This window comes from Salmo salar, chromosome 18 (assembly GCF_965601325.2).
Source record: "Salmo salar chromosome 18, fSalSal1, whole genome shotgun sequence".
Lineage (NCBI taxonomy): Eukaryota > Metazoa > Chordata > Actinopteri > Salmoniformes > Salmonidae > Salmo > Salmo salar.
The window spans coordinates 331,178-351,467 of record NC_138308.1 but is presented as its reverse complement, the minus strand read 5'-3'; the positions used below and the strand labels follow the sequence as shown (position 1 = coordinate 351,467).

Genomic DNA, 20,290 nt, shown 5'->3' with positions numbered 1-20,290 from the left:
ATACACCCCTACCCCAGGGTTCCCCTCGTTATACCCCCTACCCCAGGGTTCTCCTCGTTATACCCCCCTACCCCAGGGTTCTCCTCGTTATACCCCCCTACCCCAGGGTTCCCCTCGTTATACCCCCCTACCCCAGGGTCCCCTCGTTATACCCCCCTACCCCAGGGTTCCCCTCGTTATACCTCCTACCCCAGGGTTCCCCTCGTTATACCCCCTACCCCAGGGTTCCCCTCGTTATACCCCCCTACCCCAGGGTTCTCCTCGTTATACCCCCTACCCCAGGGTTCTCCTCGTTATACCCCCTACCCCAGGGTTCTCCTCGTTATACCCCCCTACCCCAGGGTTCTCCTCGTTATACCCCCTACCCCAGGGTTCTCCTCGTTATACCCCCCTACCCCAGGGTTCTCCTCGTTATACCCCCTACCCCAGGGTTCTCCTCGTTATACCCCCTACCCCAGGGTTCTCCCCTACCCCAGGGTTCTCCTCGTTATACTCCCTACCCCAGGGTTCTCCTCGTTCTACCCCCCTACCCCAGGGTTACCCTCGTTATACCCCCTACCCCAGGGTTCCCCTCGTTATACCCCCCTACCCCAGGGTTCTCCTCGTTATACCTACTACCCCAGGGTACCCCTCGTTATACCCCCTACCCCAGGGTTCCCCTCGTTATAACCCCCTACCCCAGGGTTCTCCTCGTTATACCCCTACCCCAGGGTTCTCCCCTACCCCAGGGTTCTCGTCGTTATACCCCCCTACCCCAGGGTTCCCCTCGTTATACCCCCTACCCCAGGGTTCTCCTCGTTATACCCCCTACCCCAGGGTTCCCCTCGTTATACCCCCTACCCCAGGGTTCTCCTCGTTATACCCCCTACCCCAGGGTTCCCCTCGTTATACCCCCCTACCCCAGGGTTCTCCTCGTTATACCCCCTACCCCAGGGTTCCCCTCGTTATACCCCCTACCCCAGGGTTCCCCTCGTTATACCCCCTACCCCAGGGTTCTCCTCGTTATACCCCCTACCCCAGGGTTCCCCTCGTTATACCCCCCTACCCCAGGGTTCTCCTCGTTATACCCCCTACCCCAGGGTTCTCCTCGTTATACCCCCTACCCCAGGGTTCTCCTCGTTATACCCCCTACCCCAGGGTTCCCCTCGTTATACCCCCTACCCCAGGGTTCTCCTCGTTATACCCCCTACCCCAGGGTTCCCCTCGTTATACCCCCCTACCCCAGGGTTCTCCTCGTTTTACCCCCTACCCCAGGGTTCTCCTCGTTATACCCCCTACCCCAGGGTTCTCCTCGTTATACCCCCCTACCCCAGGGTTCCCCTCGTTATACCCCCCTACCCCAGGGTTCCCCTCGTTATACCCCCTACCCCAGGGTTCTCCTCGTTATCCCCACTACCCCAGGGTTCCCCTCGTTATACCCCCCTACCCCAGGGTTCTCCTCGTTATACCCCCCTACCCCAGAGTTCTCCTCGTTATACCCCCCTACCCCAGGGTTCTCCTCGTTATACCCCCCTACCCCAGGGTCCCCTCGTTATACCCCCCTACCCCAGGGTTCTCCTCGTTATACCTCCTACCCCAGGGTTCCCCTCGTTATACCCCCTACCCCAGGGTTCCCCTCGTTATACCCCCCTACCCCAGGGTTCTCCTCGTTATACCCCCTACCCCAGGGTTCTCCTCGTTATACCCCCTACCCCAGGATTCTCCTCGTTATACCCCCCTACCCCAGGGTTCCCCTCGTTATACCCCCTACCCCAGGGTTCTCCTCGTTATCCCCCCTACCCCAGGGTTCCCCTCGTTATACCCTTCTACCCCAGGGTTCTCCTCGTTATACCCCCCTACCCCAGGGTTCTCCTCGTTATACCCCCTACCCCAGGGTTCTCCTTGTTATACCCCCTACCCCAGGGTTCTCCTCGTTATACCCCCTACCCCAGGGTTCTCCCCTGCCCCAGGGTTCTCCCCTACCCCAGGGTTCCCCTCGTTATACCCCCCTACCCCAGGGTTCTCCTCGTTCTTCCCCCTACCCCAGGGTTCCCCTCGTTATACCCCCCTACCCCAGGGTTCTCCTCGTTATACCCCCCTACCCCAGGGTTCTCCTCGTTATACCCCCCTACCCCAGGGTTCTCCTCGTTATACCCCCCTACCCCAGGGTTCCCCTCGTTATACCCCCTACCCCAGGGTTCTCCCCTACCCCAGGGTTCCCCTCGTTATACCCCCTACCCCAGGGTTCCCCTCGTTATACCCCCCACCCCAGGGTTCTCCTCGTTATACCCCCTACCCCAGGGTTCTCCCCTACCCCAGGGTTCCCCTCGTTATACCCCCTACCCGAGGGTTCCCCTCGTTATATTCCCCTACCCCAGGGTTCTCCTCGTTATACCCCCCTACCCCAGTGTTCTCCTCGTTATACCCCCCTACCCCAGGGTTCCGCTCGTTATACCCCCCTACCCCAGGGTTCTCCCCTACCCCAGGGTTCTCCTCGTTATACCCCCTACCCCAGGGTTCTCCACGTTTCTAACGCGGCGAGGCCAGACTGACGCGCCTGTTTCTGACACAGACCTACTGTAGATGGGATATAGATGTCTGTCTGTCTGTCCACCAGGTCTGTGGGAGGATCTGGACGACGGACAGACATCATGTGATGCCTCCTGCCACCATTACTCCTCCTCTCCTCCCCCCCCCCATCACGGGCCTCCCAGTCCTGGGGTTGTTGGACTGACCATGTGACCACTTCAGCTACTGAGGAAAGGACTGAAGGATATCATGATGGACTGTTATCCAACCGCTGAGACACACTACACCTGGTCCTCCCTCCTCTTTCTCCCTCCTACCTCTATCTATCCTTCCCTTCATCCTCCCTCATCCCTTCCCTTCATCCCTCCCTTCATCCCTCCCTCCTTCCCTTCAGCCCCCCTCCATCCCTCCCTACTCCCTCCATCCCACCCTCCCTACTCCCTCCCTCCTTCATCCCTCCTTCATCCCCTCTTCATCCCTCCTCCATCCCTCCTCTATCCCTCCCTCCACCCCTCCCTCATCCCTCCTCTACCCCTCCCTCCATCCCTCCCTCATCCCTCCTCTACCCCTCCCTCCATCCTCCCTCATCCCTCCATCCATCCCTCCCTCCACCCCTCCTCTACCCTCCCTCCATCCCTCCCTCCTCCCTCCTCATCCCCTCCCTCCATCCCTCCTCTACCCCTCCCTCCATCCCTCCTTCATCCCTCCTCATCCCTCCCTTCATCCCCCTCCATCCCTCCCTCCACCCCTCCTCTATCCCTCCCTCCATCCCTCCTCTACCCCTCCCTCCATCCCTCCTCTACCCCTCCCTCCATCCCTCCTTCTCCCTCCTCCCTCCTTCATCCTCCCTTCATCCCCCCTCCATCCCTCCCTCCACCCCTCCTCTACCCCTCCCTCCATCCCTCCTTCATCCCTCCTCATCCCTCCCTCCATCCCTCCTCTACCCCTCCCTCCATCCCTCCTTCATCCCCCTCATCCCTCCTCATCCCTCCCTCCATCCCTCCTCCATCCCTCCCTCCATCCCTCCTTCATCCCTCCTTCATCCTCCCTTCATCCCTCCTCCATCCCTCCCTCCACCCCTCCTCTACCCCTCCCTCCATCTCTCATCCCTTCAACTGTGAACATAGAGGGATGAAGGTATAACCTAATGTTGAGTAGAGAGATGCCTAACACAGTGAAGTATACAGCATTACCTTTCCCCAGTATTACATGTTATTAACATGAAGGAACTAACCATGCAGGTTTTTCTATTGATGATGTTGCTATAGATACACTATGTTTTCTATACGTCTGAGAAATGCTATTTTATATTCTAGGTAGTCTGGAGCGCTAAGCTAACGGTTAGCTAAATGCTATCTGTCTAGCGCTAACGGTTAGCTAAATGCTATCTGTCTAGAGCTAACGGTTAGCTAAATGCTAACGGTTAGCTAGCTGTCTGTCTAGAGCTAACGGTTAGCTAGCTGTCTGTCTAGAGCTAACGGTTAGCTAAATGCTATCTGTCTAGAGCTAACGGTTAGCTAAATGCTATCTGTCAAGAGCTAACGGTTGGCTAACTCTGTCTAGAGCTAACGGTTAGCTAGCTGTCTGTCTAGAGCTAACGGTTAGCTAGCTGTCTGTCTAGAGCTAACGGTTAGCTAGCTAATCTGTCTAGAGATAACGGTTAGCTAACTGTCTGTCTAGAGCTAACAGTTGGCTAAATGCTATCTGTCAAGAGCGCTAACTGAATTGTTTGAATAATGGAGGGAATTCAGGCCGGCTGAATCTCAATAGTCTGAAGATGCTTCCTCCCTTCTCTTCCTCTCGCCTCCTCACCCCCCTCCCTCCCCCTCCCCCCCATCCCCCTCACCCCCTCCCCTCCCTCCCCCCATCCCCCTTCATCCCTCCCCTCCCTCCCCATCCCTCCCCCTCCCATCCCTCCTCCCCTCCCATCCCCCTCCCCTCCTCCATCCCTCCCTCCACCCCTCCTCTACCCCTCCCTCCATCTCTCATCCCTTCAACTGTGAACATAGAGGGATGAAGGTATAACCTAATGTTGAGTAGAGAGATGCCTAACACAGTGAAGTATACAGCATTACCTTTCCCCAGTATTACATGTTATTAACATGAAGGAACTAACCATGCAGGTTTTTCTATTGATGATGTTGCTATAGATACACTATGTTTTCTATACGTCTGAGAAATGCTATTTTATATTCTAGGTAGTCTGGAGCGCTAAGCTAACGGTTAGCTAAATGCTATCTGTCTAGCGCTAACGGTTAGCTAAATGCTATCTGTCTAGAGCTAACGGTTAGCTAGCTGTCTGTCTAGAGCTAACGGTTAGCTAGCTGTCTGTCTAGAGCTAACGGTTAGCTAGCTGTCTGTCTAGAGCTAACGGTTAGCTAAATGCTATCTGTCAAGCGCTAACGGTTGGCTAACTCTGTCAAGCGCTAACGGTTGGCTAACTCTGTCAAGCGCTAACGGTTAGCTAGCTGTCTGTCTAGAGCTAACGGTTAGCTAGCTGTCTGTCTAGAGCTAACGGTTAGCTAGCTAATTGTCTAGAGATAACGGTTAGCTAACTGTCTGTCTAGAGCTAACAGTTGGCTAAATGCTATCTGTCAAGAGCACTAACTGAATTGTTTGAATAATGGAGGGAATTCAGGCCGGCTGAATCTCAATAGTCTGAAGATGCTTCCTCCCTTCTCTTCCTCTCGCCTCCTCACCCCTCCTTCGTCCTCACCCCTCCTCCCTCCATCCCCCTCATCCCTCCTCTATCCCTCCCTCCCCCTCCCCCATCCATCCCTCCTCTATCCCTACTCCCTCCCTCCTTCCATCCCTCCATCCCTCCTTCATCCCTCCTTCATCCTCCCTTCATCCCTCCTCCATCCCTCCCTCCACCCCTCCTCTACCCCTCCCTCCATCTCTCATCCCTTCAACTGTGAACATAGAGGGATGAAGGTATAACCTAATGTTGAGTAGAGAGATGCCTAACACAGTGAAGTATACAGCATTACCTTTCCCCAGTATTACATGTTATTAACATGAAGGAACTAACCATGCAGGTTTTTCTATTGATGATGTTGCTATAGATACACTATGTTTTCTATACGTCTGAGAAATGCTATTTTATATTCTAGGTAGTCTGGAGCGCTAAGCTAACGGTTAGCTAAATGCTATCTGTCTAGCGCTAACGGTTAGCTAAATGCTATCTGTCTAGAGCTAACGGTTAGCTAAATGCTAACGGTTAGCTAGCTGTCTGTCTAGAGCTAACGGTTAGCTAAATGCTGTCTGTCTAGAGCTAACGGTTAGCTAGCTGTCCGTCTAGAGCTAACGGTTAGCTAAATGCTATCTGTCAAGAGCTAACGGTTGGCTAACTCTGTCAAGAGCTAACGGTTGGCTAACTCTGTCTAGAGCTAACGGTTAGCTAGCTGTCTGTCTAGAGCTAACGGTTAGCTAGCTGTCTGTCTAGAGCTAACGGTTAGCTAGCTAATTGTCTAGAGATAACGGTTAGCTAACTGTCTGTCTAGAGCTAACAGTTGGCTAAATGCTATCTGTCAAGAGCACTAACTGAATTGTTTGAATAATGGAGGGAATTCAGGCCGGCTGAATCTCAATAGTCTGAAGATGCTTCCTCCCTTCTCTTCCTCTCGCCTCCTCACCCCTCCTTCGTCCTCACCCCTCCTCCCTCCATCCCCCTTCATCCCTCCTCTATCCCTCCCTCCTTCCCTCCCTCCATCCCTCCCTCCTCTATCCCTACTCCCTCCCTCCTTCCATCCCTCCATCCCTCCTTCATCCCTCCTCTACCCCTCCCTCCATCCCTCCTTCATCCCTCCTTCATCCTCCCTTCATCCCCCTCCATCCCTCCCTCCACCCCTCCTCTACCCCTCCCTCCATCTCTCATCCCTTCAACTGTGAACATAGAGGGATGAAGGTATAACCTAATGTTGAGTAGAGAGATGCCTAACACAGTGAAGTATACAGCATTACCTTTCCCCAGTATTACATGTTATTAACATGAAGGAACTAACCATGCAGGTTTTTCTATTGATGATGTTGCTATAGATACACTATGTTTTCTATACGTCTGAGAAATGCTATTTTATATTCTAGGTAGTCTGGAGCGCTAAGCTAACGGTTAGCTAAATGCTATCTGTCTAGCGCTAACGGTTAGCTAAATGCTATCTGTCTAGAGCTAACGGTTACCTAAATGCTATCTGTCTAGCGCTAACGGTTAGCTAAATGCTATCTGTCAAGAGCTAACGGTTAGCTAAATGCTGTCTGTCTAGAGCTAACGGTTAGCTAGCTGTCTGTCTAGAGCTAACGGTTAGCTAGCTGTCCGTCTAGAGCTAACTGCTATCTGTCTAGAGCTAACGGTTAGCTAAATGCTATCTGTCAAGAGCTAACGGTTGGCTAACTCTGTCTAGAGCTAACGGTTGGCTAACTCTGTCTAGAGCTAACGGTTAGCTAGCTGTCTGTCTAGAGCTAACGGTTAGCTAGCTAATCTGTCTAGAGCTAACGGTTAGCTAGCTATTGTCTAGAGCTAACGGTTAGCTAATTGTCTAGAGCTAACAGTTGGCTAAATGCTATCTGTCAAGAGCGCTAACTGAATTGTTTGAATAATGGAGGGAATTCAGGCCGGCTGAATCTCAATAGTCTGAAGATGCTTCCTCCCTTCTCTTCCTCTCGCCTCCTCACCCCTCCTTCGTCTGCGCAGGAAAAACACAGGACAAGTGAAAGCGGGTATAAAGAGTATATATGATGAGGGAATTAGCTTTCAGGGTGACCAGGACACTTTCAGATGAGAAGGAGGAGAAGACGAGCTGCTTTAGACTGTTGGGACGCTGTCTGGGTGAAGCAGTGTGTTCTGGGTAACAGAGGAGGACCTTGGCACAAGTCAACAATTGAAATATTTTTAGGTTGAGACCCAGAGGAGACGAGACGGGTTCTACCAAACGATCAGAGAACCTGTCACCATAGTTAACGCTAAGCAGTATTCTGTGGTTTGGGTCACGGGACCACAGGGGACCTCTTGTGTTAAAGGGACCTCATTAAAGACTGTAGCAGAGCAGAGAGGAGGGTCTGTCTCCGCCCGTCTCATTAACTAACCACTCGTAGCCATGGGAACCAGGAACAGAGTCTCTATTTCCTGTAGAGGTGTTGCTGAAGGAGAATGTTAATAAAGTATTTACTCCTAAACTGTCTGTCTGTCTGTCTGTGTTAATGAACGTAGCTCTGGAGGTCTGGTGGCTTCCTGTCTGTCTGTCTGTCTGTCTGTCTGTCTGTCTGTCTGTCTGTCTGTCTGTCTGTCTGTCTGTCTGTCTGTCTGGTTACTGAACGTGGCCCTGGAGGTCTGGTGGCTTCCTGTCTGTCTGTCTGTCTGTGTTACTGAACGTGGCCCTGGAGGTCTGGTGGCTTCCTGTCTGTCTGTCTGTCTGTCTGTCTGTCTGGTTACTGAACGTGGCCCTGGAGGTCTGGTGGCTTCCTGTCTGTCTGTCTGTCTGTCTGTCTGTCTGTCTGTCTGGTTACTGAACGTGGCTCTGGAGGTCTGGTGGCTTCATGTCTGTCTGTCTGTCTGTCTGGTTACTGAACGTGGTCTATTCTTAAAATGTATTAAATTCGTTTTTTACCCCCCCCCCACAATACCCCACAATGACATCACGATACCCCACAATGACATCACGATACCCCACAATGACATCACAATATCCCGTAATGACATCACAATACCCCGTAATGACATCACGATACCCCACAATGACATCACGATACCCCACAATGACATCACGATACCCCGACAATGACATCACGATACCCCGACAATGACATCACAATACCCCATAATGACAAAGCAAAAACAGATTTTTTTTTTAGACAATTTTGCAAATGTATGAATAAAAAAAAAAAAAACTGAAATATAATTTGCATAAGTATTCAGACTCTTAACTTTGTTGAAACGCCTTCGGCAGCGATTACAGCCTCGAGTCTGACGCTACAAGCTTGGCTCACCTGTATTTGGGGAGTTTCTCATGTTCTTCTCCGCTGAGCCTCTCAAGCTCACGCAGAGATTGGCTGTGGGTTTAGGGGGCATTGTCCTGTTGGTGAACATTCGCCCCCCCCCCCCCCCCCCAGTGAGAGGTCCTGAGCGCTCTGGAGCAGGTTTCCGTCAACTCCGGAGCTCTGTTAGAGTGACCATTTGGGTTCTTCGTTCACCTCCCTGACCAAGGCTCTTCTCCCCCGATTGCTCAGTTTGGCCGGGCGGCCAGCTCTAGGATGAGTCTTGGTGGTTCCAATCTTCTTCCATTTAAAGAATGATGGAGGCCACTGTGTTCTTGGGGACCTTCAATGCTGCAGAAATGTTTTGGTACCCTTCCCCCAGATCTCTGCCTCGACACAATCCTGTCTCGGAGCTCTACGGACAATTCCTTCAACCTCATGGCTTGGATTTTTGCTCTGACATGCACTGTCAACTGTGGGACCTTATATAGACAGGTGTGCGCCTTTCCAAATCATGTCCAATCAAATTGTAGAAACATCTCAAGGATGATCAATGGAAACAGGATGGACCTGAGCTCAACTGAGTCTCATAGCAAAAGGGTCTGAAAACTTACAGTACCAGTCAAAAGTTTGGACACACCTACTCATTTCAGGGTTTCAACGTTCTATACGTTTTCCGTATTGCCTGTTAAAGTCATCTGTTAAAGTAATGATGGACTGTCGTTTCTCTTCGCTTGTTTGAGCTGTTCTTGGCATAATAAGGACTTGATCTTTTACCAAATAGAGCTTATCTTCTGTATACCACCCCCTACCTTGTCACAACACAACTGATTGGCTCAAACGCATTAAGAAGGAAAGAAACTCCACTAATTAACAAGACACACCTGTTAATTGAAGTGACTACCATTCCAGGTGACTACCTCATGAAGCTGGTTGAGAGAATGTCAAGCTGTCTAGGCAAAAGGTGGCTACTTTGAAGAATTTTAAATATATTATTTTTTTGTTGGTTACTACATGATTCCATATTGTGTTATTTCATAGTTTTGACGTCTTCACTACTATTCTACGATGTAGAAAATATTAAAGAAAAACCCTGGAATGACTGGTACTGTTTATTATAAAGGATTCTGTTTTTATCTGTAATAAAAATTATAAAAACCTGTTTTCGTTTTGTTATTATGGGGTTATTGTGTGTAGATTGCCGATGAACATTTTTTAAAAATCTATTTAAGAATAAGGCTGTAATGTAACAAAATGTGGGGAAAAATCCAGGGGTCTGACTACTGTCCGAAGGCACATGGTCTCCCGAGTGGCGCAAGAGGCGTCACTACAGTCCCTGGTTCGAATCCAGGCTGCATCACATCCGGCCGTGGATTGGGAGTCCCCATAGGGCGGTGCACAATTGGCCCAGCGTCGTTCGGGTTTGGCCCGGGGTAGACCGTCATTGTAAATAAGAATTTTGTTCTTAACTGACTTAAATAAATAAAATATATATATGCTTTTCCTACACGCTTAGTATTCAGACGTGCCTTATTTAGTCACGTATCGCGCTCTGCAGGTGTGGCTACCTTTGTGTTCTCTGAATAAATGTATGAATAAAAAATTAAAAAAATTGCCTTTAAGCATGAAATTATTCCCATTTTATCAGTCGCTGACTTGTTATTCCCATTTACTGACTTGTTATTCCCATTTATCAGTCGCTGACTTGTTATTCCCATTTATCAGTCGCTGACTTGTTATTCCCATTTACTGACTTGTTATTCCCATTTACTGACTTGTTATTCCCATTTTATCAGTCGCTGACTTGTTATTCCCATTTATCAGTCGCTGACTTGTTATTCCCATTTACTGACTTGTTATTCCCATTTACTGACTTGTTATTCCCATTTTATCAGTCGCTGACTTGTTATTCCCATTTACTGACTTGTTATTCCCATTTACTGACTTGTTATTCCCATTTACTGACTTGTTATTCCCATTTTATCAGTTACTGACTTGTTATTCCCATTTATCAGTCGCTGACTTGTTATTCCCATTTTATCAGTCACTGACTTGTTATTCCCATTTACTGACTTATTATTCCCATTTATCAGTCGCTGACTTGTTATTCCCATTTATCAGTCGCTGACTTGTTATTCCCATTTATCATTTACTGACTTGTTATTCCCATTTACTGACTTGTTATTCCCATTTATCAGTCACTGACTTGTTATTCCCATTTATCAGTCGCTGACTTGTTATTCCCATTTATCAGTCACTGACTTGTTATTCCCATTTATCAGTTACTGACTTGTTATTCCCATTTACTGACTTGTTATTCCCATTTATCAGTCACTGACTTGTTATTCCCATTTTATCAGTCGCTGACTTGTTATTCCCATTTATCAGTTACTGACTTGTTATTCCCATTTACTGACTTGTTATTCCCATTTATCAGTTACTGACTTGTTATTCCCATTTACTGACTTGTTATTCCCATTTATCAGTCACTGACTTGTTATTCCCATTTATCAGTCGCTGACTTGTTATTCCCATTTTATCAGTCGCTGACTTGTTATTCCCATTTATCAGTTACTGACTTGTTATTCCCATTTACTGACTTGTTATTCCCATTTATCAGTCGCTGACTTGTTATTCCCATTTATCAGTTACTGACTTGTTATTCCCATTTATCAGTCACTGACTTGTTATTCCCATTTATCATTTACTGACTTGTTATTCCCATTTACTGACTTGTTATTCCCATTTTATCAGTCGCTGACTTGTTATTCCCATTTTATCAGTCGCTGACTTGTTATTCCCATTTTATCAGTCGCTGACTTGTTATTCCCATTTATCAGTTACTGACTTGTTATTCCCATTTTATCAGTCGCTGACTTGTTATTCCCATTTACTGACTTGTTATTCCCATTTACTGACTTGTTATTCCCATTTTATCAGTCGCTGACTTGTTATTCCCATTTATCAGTCGCTGACTTGTTATTCCCATTTACTGACTTGTTATTCCCATTTACTGACTTGTTATTCCCATTTTATCAGTCGCTGACTTGTTATTCCCATTTACTGACTTGTTATTCCCATTTACTGACTTGTTATTCCCATTTACTGACTTGTTATTCCCATTTTATCAGTTACTGACTTGTTATTCCCATTTATCAGTCACTGACTTGTTATTCCCATTTATCAGTCGCTGACTTGTTATTCCCATTTACTGACTTGTTATTCCCATTTATCAGTTACTGACTTGTTATTCCCATTTACTGACTTGTTATTCCCATTTATCAGTCACTGACTTGTTATTCCCATTTATCAGTCGCTGACTTGTTATTCCCATTTATCAGTCACTGACTTGTTATTCCCATTTATCAGTTACTGACTTGTTATTCCCATTTACTGACTTGTTATTCCCATTTATCAGTCACTGACTTGTTATTCCCATTTTATCAGTCGCTGACTTGTTATTCCCATTTATCAGTTACTGACTTGTTATTCCCATTTATCAGTTACTGACTTGTTATTCCCATTTACTGACTTGTTATTCCCATTTATCAGTCACTGACTTGTTATTCCCATTTATCAGTCGCTGACTTGTTATTCCCATTTTATCAGTCGCTGACTTGTTATTCCCATTTATCAGTTACTGACTTGTTATTCCCATTTATCAGTCGCTGACTTGTTATTCCCATTTATCAGTCACTGACTTGTTATTCCCATTTATCAGTTACTGACTTGTTATTCCCATTTACTGACTTGTTATTCCCATTTACTGACTTGTTATTCCCATTTATCAGTTACTGACTTGTTATTCCCATTTACTGACTTGTTATTCCCATTTATCAGTTACTGACTTGTTATTCCCATTTTATCAGTCGCTGACTTGTTATTCCCATTTACTGACTTGTTATTCCCATTTACTGACTTGTTATTCCCATTTACTGACTTGTTATTCCCATTTATCAGTCGCTGACTTGTTATTCCCATTTACTGACTTGTTATTCCCATTTACTGACTTGTTATTCCCATTTACTGACTTGTTATTCCCATTTTATCAGTCGCTGACTTGTTATTCCCATTTACTGACTTGTTATTCCCATTTACTGACTTGTTATTCCCATTTATCAGTTACTGACTTGTTATTCCCATTTTATCAGTCGCTGACTTGTTATTCCTGTTGCTGTTAAAATACAATAATTGTTATTCTGAACTAGAATAAACTGATTGAAGCAAGATACTTTTTGGGGGTAAAACAGTTCTGGGTTGTTCCATCTACAACAGGAAGTGGACTCCTGCCTGACTGAGAACCCACTCACACAGTTCTGGGTTGTTGATCTACAACGACCTGCTGTCATTAGGACCTCAGTGCTGTTAAAAACAGAGGCCAGAATAGACCTGCTGTCATTAGGACCTCAGTGTTGTTAAAAACAGAGGCCGGAATAGACCTGCTGTCATTAGGACCTCAGCGCTGTTAGAAACAGAGGCCAGAATAGACCTGCTGTCATTAGGACCTCAGCGCTGTTAAAAACAGAGGCCAGAATAGACCTGCTGTCATTAGGACCTCAGTGTCGTTAAAAACAGAGGCTGGAATAGACCTGCTGTCATTAGGACCTCAGTGTCGTTAAAAACAGAGGCCAGAATAGACCTGCTGTCATTAGGACCTCAGTGTTGTTAAAAACAGAGGCCAGAATAGACCTGCTGTCATTAGGACCTCAGTGCTGTTAGAAACAGAGGCCGGAATAGACCTGCTGTCATTAGGACCTCAGTGTCGTTAAAAACAGAGGCCAGAATAGACCTGCTGTCATTAGGACCTCAGTGCTGTTAAAAACAGAGGCCAGAATAGACCTGCTGTCATTAGGACCTCAGTGTTGTTAAAAACAGAGTCCAGAATAGACCTGCTGTCATTAGGACCTCAGTGCTGTTAAAAACAGAGGCCAGAATAGACCTGCTGTCATTAGGACCTCAGTGTTGTTAAAAACAGAGGCCAGAATAGACCTGCTGTCATTAGGACCTCAGTGTTGTTAAAAACAGAGGCCGGAATAGACCTGCTGTCATTAGGACCTCAGTGCTGTTAAAAACAGAGACCAGAATAGACCTGCTGTCATTAGGACCTCAGTGTCGTTAAAAACAGAGGCCAGAATAGACCTGCTGTCATTAGGACCTCAGTGCTGTTAAAAACAGAGGCCAGAATAGACCTGCTGTCATTAGGACCTCAGTGTTGTTAAAAACAGAGGCCAGAATAGACCTGCTGTCATTAGGACCTCAGTAGTGTTAAAACAGAGGCCAGAATAGACCTGCTGTCATTAGGACCTCAGTGTTGTTAGAAACAGAGCCCAGAATAGACCTGCTGTCATTAGGACCTCAGTGTCGTTAGAAACAGAGGCCAGAATAGACCTGCTGTCATTAGGACCTCAGTGTTGTTAAAAACAGAGGCCGGAATAGACCTGCTGTCATTAGGACCTCAGCGTTGTTAAAAACAGAGGCCAGAATAGACCTGCTGTCATTAGGACCTCAGTGTTGTTAGAAACAGAGGCCAGAATAGACCTGCTGTCATTAGGACCTCAGTGCTGTTAGAAACAGAGGCCGGAATAGACCTGCTGTCATTAGGACCTCAGTGTCGTTAAAAACAGAGGCCAGAATAGACCTGCTGTCATTAGGACCTCAGTGCTGTTAAAAACAGAGGCCAGAATAGACCTGCTGTCATTAGGACCTCAGTGTTGTTAAAAACAGAGTCCAGAATAGACCTGCTGTCATTAGGACCTCAGTGCTGTTAAAAACAGAGGCCAGAATAGACCTGCTGTCATTAGGACCTCAGTGTTGTTAAAAACAGAGGCCAGAATAGACCTGCTGTCATTAGGACCTCAGTGTTGTTAAAAACAGAGGCCGGAATAGACCTGCTGTCATTAGGACCTCAGTGCTGTTAAAAACAGAGACCAGAATAGACCTGCTGTCATTAGGACCTCAGTGTCGTTAAAAACAGAGGCCAGAATAGACCTGCTGTCATTAGGACCTCAGTGCTGTTAAAAACAGAGGCCAGAATAGACCTGCTGTCATTAGGACCTCAGTGTTGTTAAAAACAGAGGCCAGAATAGACCTGCTGTCATTAGGACCTCAGTAGTGTTAAAACAGAGGCCAGAATAGACCTGCTGTCATTAGGACCTCAGTGTTTAAAACAGAGGCCAGAATAGACCTGCTGTCATTAGGACCTCAGTGTCGTTAAAAACAGAGGCCAGAATAGACCTGCTGTCATTAGGACCTCAGTGTTGTTAAAAACAGAGGCCAGAATAGACCTGCTGTCATTAGGAACTCAGTGTTGTTAAAAACAGAGGCCGGAATAGACCTGCTGTCATTAGGACCTCAGTGTTGTTAAAAACAGAGGCCAGAATAGACCTGCTGTCATTAGGACCTCAGTAGTGTTAAAACAGAGGCCAGAATAGACCTGCTGTCATTAGGACCTCAGTGTTTAAAACAGAGGCCAGAATAGACCTGCTGTCATTAGGACCTCAGTGTCGTTAAAAACAGAGGCCAGAATAGACCTGCTGTCATTAGGACCTCAGTGTTGTTAAAAACAGAGGCCAGAATAGACCTGCTGTCATTAGGACCTCAGTGCTGTTAAAAACAGAGGCCAGAATAGACCTGCTGTCATTAGGACCTCAGTGCTGTTTAAAACAGAGGCCGGAATAGACCTGCTGTCATTAGGACCTCAGTGTCGTTAAAAACAGAGACTGGAATAGACCTGCTGTCATTAGGACCTCAGCGTTGTTAAAAACAGAGACCAGAATAGACCTGCTGTCATTAGGACCTCAGCGTTGTTAGAAACAGAGGCCGGAATAGACCTGCTGTCATTAGGACCTCAGTGTCGTTAAAAACAGAGGCCAGAATAGACCTGCTGTCATTAGGACCTCAGTGCTGTTAAAAACAGAGGCCAGAATAGACCTGCTGTCATTAGGACCTCAGTGCTGTTAAAAACAGAGGCCGGAATAGACCTGCTGTCATTAGGACCTCAGTGTTGTTAAAAACAGAGGCCAGAATAGACCTGCTGTCGTTAGGACCTCAGTGTCGTTAAAAACAGAGGCCAGAATAGACCTGCTGTCATTAGGACCTCAGTGTCGTTAGAAACAGAGGCCAGAATAGACCTGCTGTCATTAGGACCTCAGTGTTGTTAAAAACAGAGGCCGGAATAGACCTGCTGTCATTAGGACCTCAGTGTTGTTAAAAACAGAGGCCAGAATAGACCTGCTGTCGTTAGGACCTCAGTGCTGTTAAAAACAGAGGCCGGAATAGACCTGCTGTCATTAGGACCTCAGTGCTGTTAAAAACAGAGGCCAGAATAGACCTGCTGTCATTAGGACCTCAGTGCTGTTAAAAACAGAGGCCGGAATAGACCTGCTGTCATTAGGACCTCAGTGCTGTTAAAAACAGAGGCCAGAATAGACCTGCTGTCATTAGGACCTCAGTGCTGTTAAAAACAGAGGCCAGAATAGACCTGCTGTCATTAGGACCTCAGTGTCGTTAAAAACAGAGGCCGGAATAGACCTGCTGTCGTTAGGACCTCAGTGCTGTTAAAAACAGAGGCCAGAATAGACCTGCTGTCATTAGGACCTCAGCGTTGTTAAAAACAGAGGCCGGAATAGACCTGCTGTCATTAGGACCTCAGCGTTGTTAAAAACAGAGGCCAGAATAGACCTGCTGTCATTAGGACCTCAGCGTTGTTAAAAACAGAGGCCGGAATAGACCTGCTGTCATTAGGACCTCAGCGTTGTTAAAAACAGAGGCCAGAATAGACCTGCTGTCATTAGGACCTCAGTGCTGTTAAAAACAGAGGCCAGAATAGACCTGCTGTCATTAGGACCTCAGTGCTGTTAGAAACAGAGGCCAGAATAGACCTGCTGTCGTTAGGACCTCAGCGTTGTTAAAAACAGAGGCCAGAATAGACCTGCTGTCATTAGGACCTCAGCGTTGTTAGAAACAGAGGCCAGAATAGACCTGCTGTCGTTAGGACCTCAGCGTTGTTAAAAACAGAGGCCGGAATAGACCTGCTGTCATTAGGACCTCAGTGTTGTTAAAAACAGAGGCCAGAATAGACCTGCTGTCGTTAGGACCTCAGCGTTGTTAGAAACAGAGGCCAGAATAGACCTGCTGTCATTAGGACCTCAGTGTCGTTAAAAACAGAGGCCAGAATAGACCTGCTGTCATTAGGACCTCAGTGCTGTTAAAAACAGAGGCCGGAATAGACCTGCTGTCATTAGGACCTCAGCGTTGTTAAAAACAGAGGCCGGAATAGACCTGCTGTCATTAGGACCTCAGTGTTGTTAAAAACAGAGGCCAGAATAGACCTGCTGTCGTTAGGACCTCAGTGTTGTTAGAAACAGAGGCCAGAATAGACCTGCTGTCGTTAGGACCTCAGTGTTGTTAGAAACAGAGGCCAGAATAGACCTGCTGTCATTAGGACCTCAGTGCTGTTAGAAACAGAGGCCAGAATAGACCTGCTGTCGTTAGGACCTCAGTGCTGTTAAAAACAGAGGCCAGAATAGACCTGCTGTCGTTAGGACCTCAGTGTCGTTAGAAACAGAGGCCAGAATAGACCTGCTGTCATTAGGACCTCAGTGTCGTTAGAAACAGAGGCCAGAATAGACCTGCTGTCATTAGGACCTCAGCGTTGTTAAAAACAGAGGCCAGAATAGACCTGCTGTCATTAGGACCTCAGTGTCGTTAGAAACAGAGGCCAGAATAGACCTGCTGTCATTAGGACCTCAGTGTTGTTAAAAACAGAGGCCGGAATAGACCTGCTGTCATTAGGACCTCAGTGTTGTTAAAAACAGAGGCCAGAATAGACCTGCTGTCGTTAGGACCTCAGTGCTGTTAGAAACAGAGGCCAGAATAGACCTGCTGTCATTAGGACCTCAGTGTTGTTAAAAACAGAGACCAGAATAGACCTGCTGTCGTTAGGACCTCAGTGTTGTTAAAAACAGAGGCCAGAATAGACCTGCTGTCATTAGGACCTCAGTGCTGTTAGAAACAGAGACCAGAATAGACCTGCTGTCGTTAGGACCTCAGTGCTGTTAAAAACAGAGGCCGGAATAGACCTGCTGTCATTAGGACCTCAGCGTCGTTAAAAACAGAGGCCGGAATAGACCTGCTGTCGTTAGGACCTCAGTGTCGTTAAAAACAGAGGCCAGAATAGACCTGCTGTCGTTAGGACCTCAGCGCTGTTAAAAACAGAGACCAGAATAGACCTGCTGTCATTAGGACCTCAGTGTTGTTAAAAACAGAGACCAGAATAGACCTGCTGTCATTAGGACCTCAGTGCTGTTAAAAACAGAGGCCAGAATAGACCTGCTGTCGTTAGGACCTCAGTGTTGTTAAAAACAGAGGCCGGAATAGACCTGCTGTCGTTAGGACCTCAGTGCTGTTAAAAACAGAGGCCAGAATAGACCTGCTGTCATTAGGACCTCAGTGTTGTTAAAAACAGAGGCCGGAATAGACCTGCTGTCATTAGGACCTCAGCGTTGTTAAAAACAGAGGCCAGAATAGACCTGCTGTCGTTAGGACCTCAGTGCTGTTAGAAACAGAGGCCAGAATAGACCTGCTGTCATTAGGACCTCAGCGTTGTTAGAAACAGAGGCTGGAATAGACCTGCTGTCGTTAGGACCTCAGCGTTGTTAAAAACAGAGGCCAGAATAGACCTGCTGTCGTTAGGACCTCAGTGCTGTTAAAAACAGAGACCAGAATAGACCTGCTGTCATTAGGACCTCAGTGCTGTTAGAAACAGAGGCCGGAATAGACCTGCTGTCGTTAGGACCTCAGTGCTGTTAAAAACAGAGACCAGAATAGACCTGCTGTCGTTAGGACCTCAGTGCTGTTAAAAACAGAGACCAGAATAGACCTGCTGTCATTAGGACCTCAGTGTTGTTAAAAACAGAGGCCGGAATAGACCTGCTGTCGTTAGGACCTCAGCGTTGTTAAAAACAGAGGCCGGAATAGACCTGCTGTCATTAGGACCTCAGTGTCGTTAAAAACAGAGGCCAGAATAGACCTGCTGTCGTTAGGACCTCAGTGCTGTTAAAAACAGAGACCAGAATAGACCTGCTGTCATTAGGACCTCAGTGTTGTTAAAAACAGAGGCCGGAATAGACCTGCTGTCGTTAGGACCTCAGCGTTGTTAAAAACAGAGGCCAGAATAGACCTGCTGTCGTTAGGACCTCAGTGTCGTTAAAAACAGAGGCCAGAATAGACCTGCTGTCGTTAGGACCTCAGTGTCGTTAAAAACAGAGGCCAGAATAGACCTGCTGTCATTAGGACCTCAGCGTTGTTAGAAACAGAGGCCAGAATAGACCTGCTGTCGTTAGGACCTCAGTGCTGTTAGAAACAGAGGCTGGAATAGACCTGCTGTCGTTAGGACCTCAGTGTCGTTAAAAACAGAGGCCAGAATAGACCTGCTGTCATTAGGACCTCAGCGTTGTTAGAAACAGAGGCCAGAATAGACCTGCTGTCGTTAGGACCTCAGTGCTGTTAGAAACAGAGGCTGGAATAGACCTGCTGTCATTAGGACCTCAGTGTCGTTAAAAACAGAGGCCGGAATAGACCTGCTGTCGTTAGGACCTCAGTGCTGTTAAAAACAGAGGCCAGAATAGACCTGCTGTCGTTAGGACCTCAGCGTCGTTAAAAACAGAGGCCAGAATAGACCTGCTGTCATTAGGACCTCAGTGTTGTTAGAAACAGAGGCCAGAATAGACCTGCTGTCGTTAGGACCTCAGTGTTGTTAGAAACAGAGGCCAGAATAGACCTGCTGTCATTAGGACCTCAGTGCTGTTAGAAACAGAGGCCAGAATAGACCTGCTGTCGTTAGGACCTCAGTGCTGTTAAAAACAGAGGCCAGAATAGACCTGCTGTCGTTAGGACCTCAGTGTCGTTAGAAACAGAGGCCAGAATAGACCTGCTGTCATTAGGACCTCAGTGTCGTTAGAAACAGAGGCCAGAATAGACCTGCTGTCATTAGGACCTCAGCGTTGTTAAAAACAGAGGCCAGAATAGACCTGCTGTCATTAGGACCTCAGTGTCGTTAGAAACAGAGGCCAGAATAGACCTGCTGTCATTAGGACCTCAGTGTTGTTAAAAACAGAGGCCGGAATAGACCTGCTGTCATTAGGACCTCAGTGTTGTTAAAAACAGAGGCCAGAATAGACCTGCTGTCGTTAGGACCTCAGTGCTGTTAGAAACAGAGGCCAGAATAGACCTGCTGTCATTAGGACCTCAGTGTTGTTAAAAACAGAGACCAGAATAGACCTGCTGTCGTTAGGACCTCAGTGTTGTTAAAAACAGAGGCCAGAATAGACCTGCTGTCATTAGGACCTCAGTGCTGTTAGAAACAGAGACCAGAATAGACCTGCTGTCGTTAGGACCTCAGTGCTGTTAAAAACAGAGGCCGGAATAGACCTGCTGTCATTAGGACCTCAGCGTCGTTAAAAACAGAGGCCGGAATAGACCTGCTGTCGTTAGGACCTCAGTGTCGTTAAAAACAGAGGCCAGAATAGACCTGCTGTCGTTAGGACCTCAGCGCTGTTAAAAACAGAGACCAGAATAGACCTGCTGTCATTAGGACCTCAGTGTTGTTAAAAACAGAGACCAGAATAGACCTGCTGTCATTAGGACCTCAGTGCTGTTAAAAACAGAGGCCAGAATAGACCTGCTGTCGTTAGGACCTCAGTGTTGTTAAAAACAGAGGCCGGAATAGACCTGCTGTCGTTAGGACCTCAGTGCTGTTAAAAACAGAGGCCAGAATAGACCTGCTGTCATTAGGACCTCAGTGTTGTTAAAA

The 20,290-nt window shown here is 47.3% G+C and overlaps 1 protein-coding gene across 1 annotated transcript in view; it reads left to right on the top strand.

The window, feature by feature from the left end:
- llgl1 (LLGL scribble cell polarity complex component 1) overlaps positions 1 to 2,872 on the top strand; it is an 81,452-nt gene extending 78,580 nt beyond the window's left edge. Inside the window, exon 23 of the mRNA XM_082965448.1 lies at positions 2,597 to 2,872. The gene's annotated coding sequence lies outside the window, so the exon portion shown is untranslated. The remainder of the gene's footprint in view (positions 1 to 2,596) is intronic.
- The last annotated feature ends 17,418 nt before the right edge of the window (positions 2,873 to 20,290 follow it).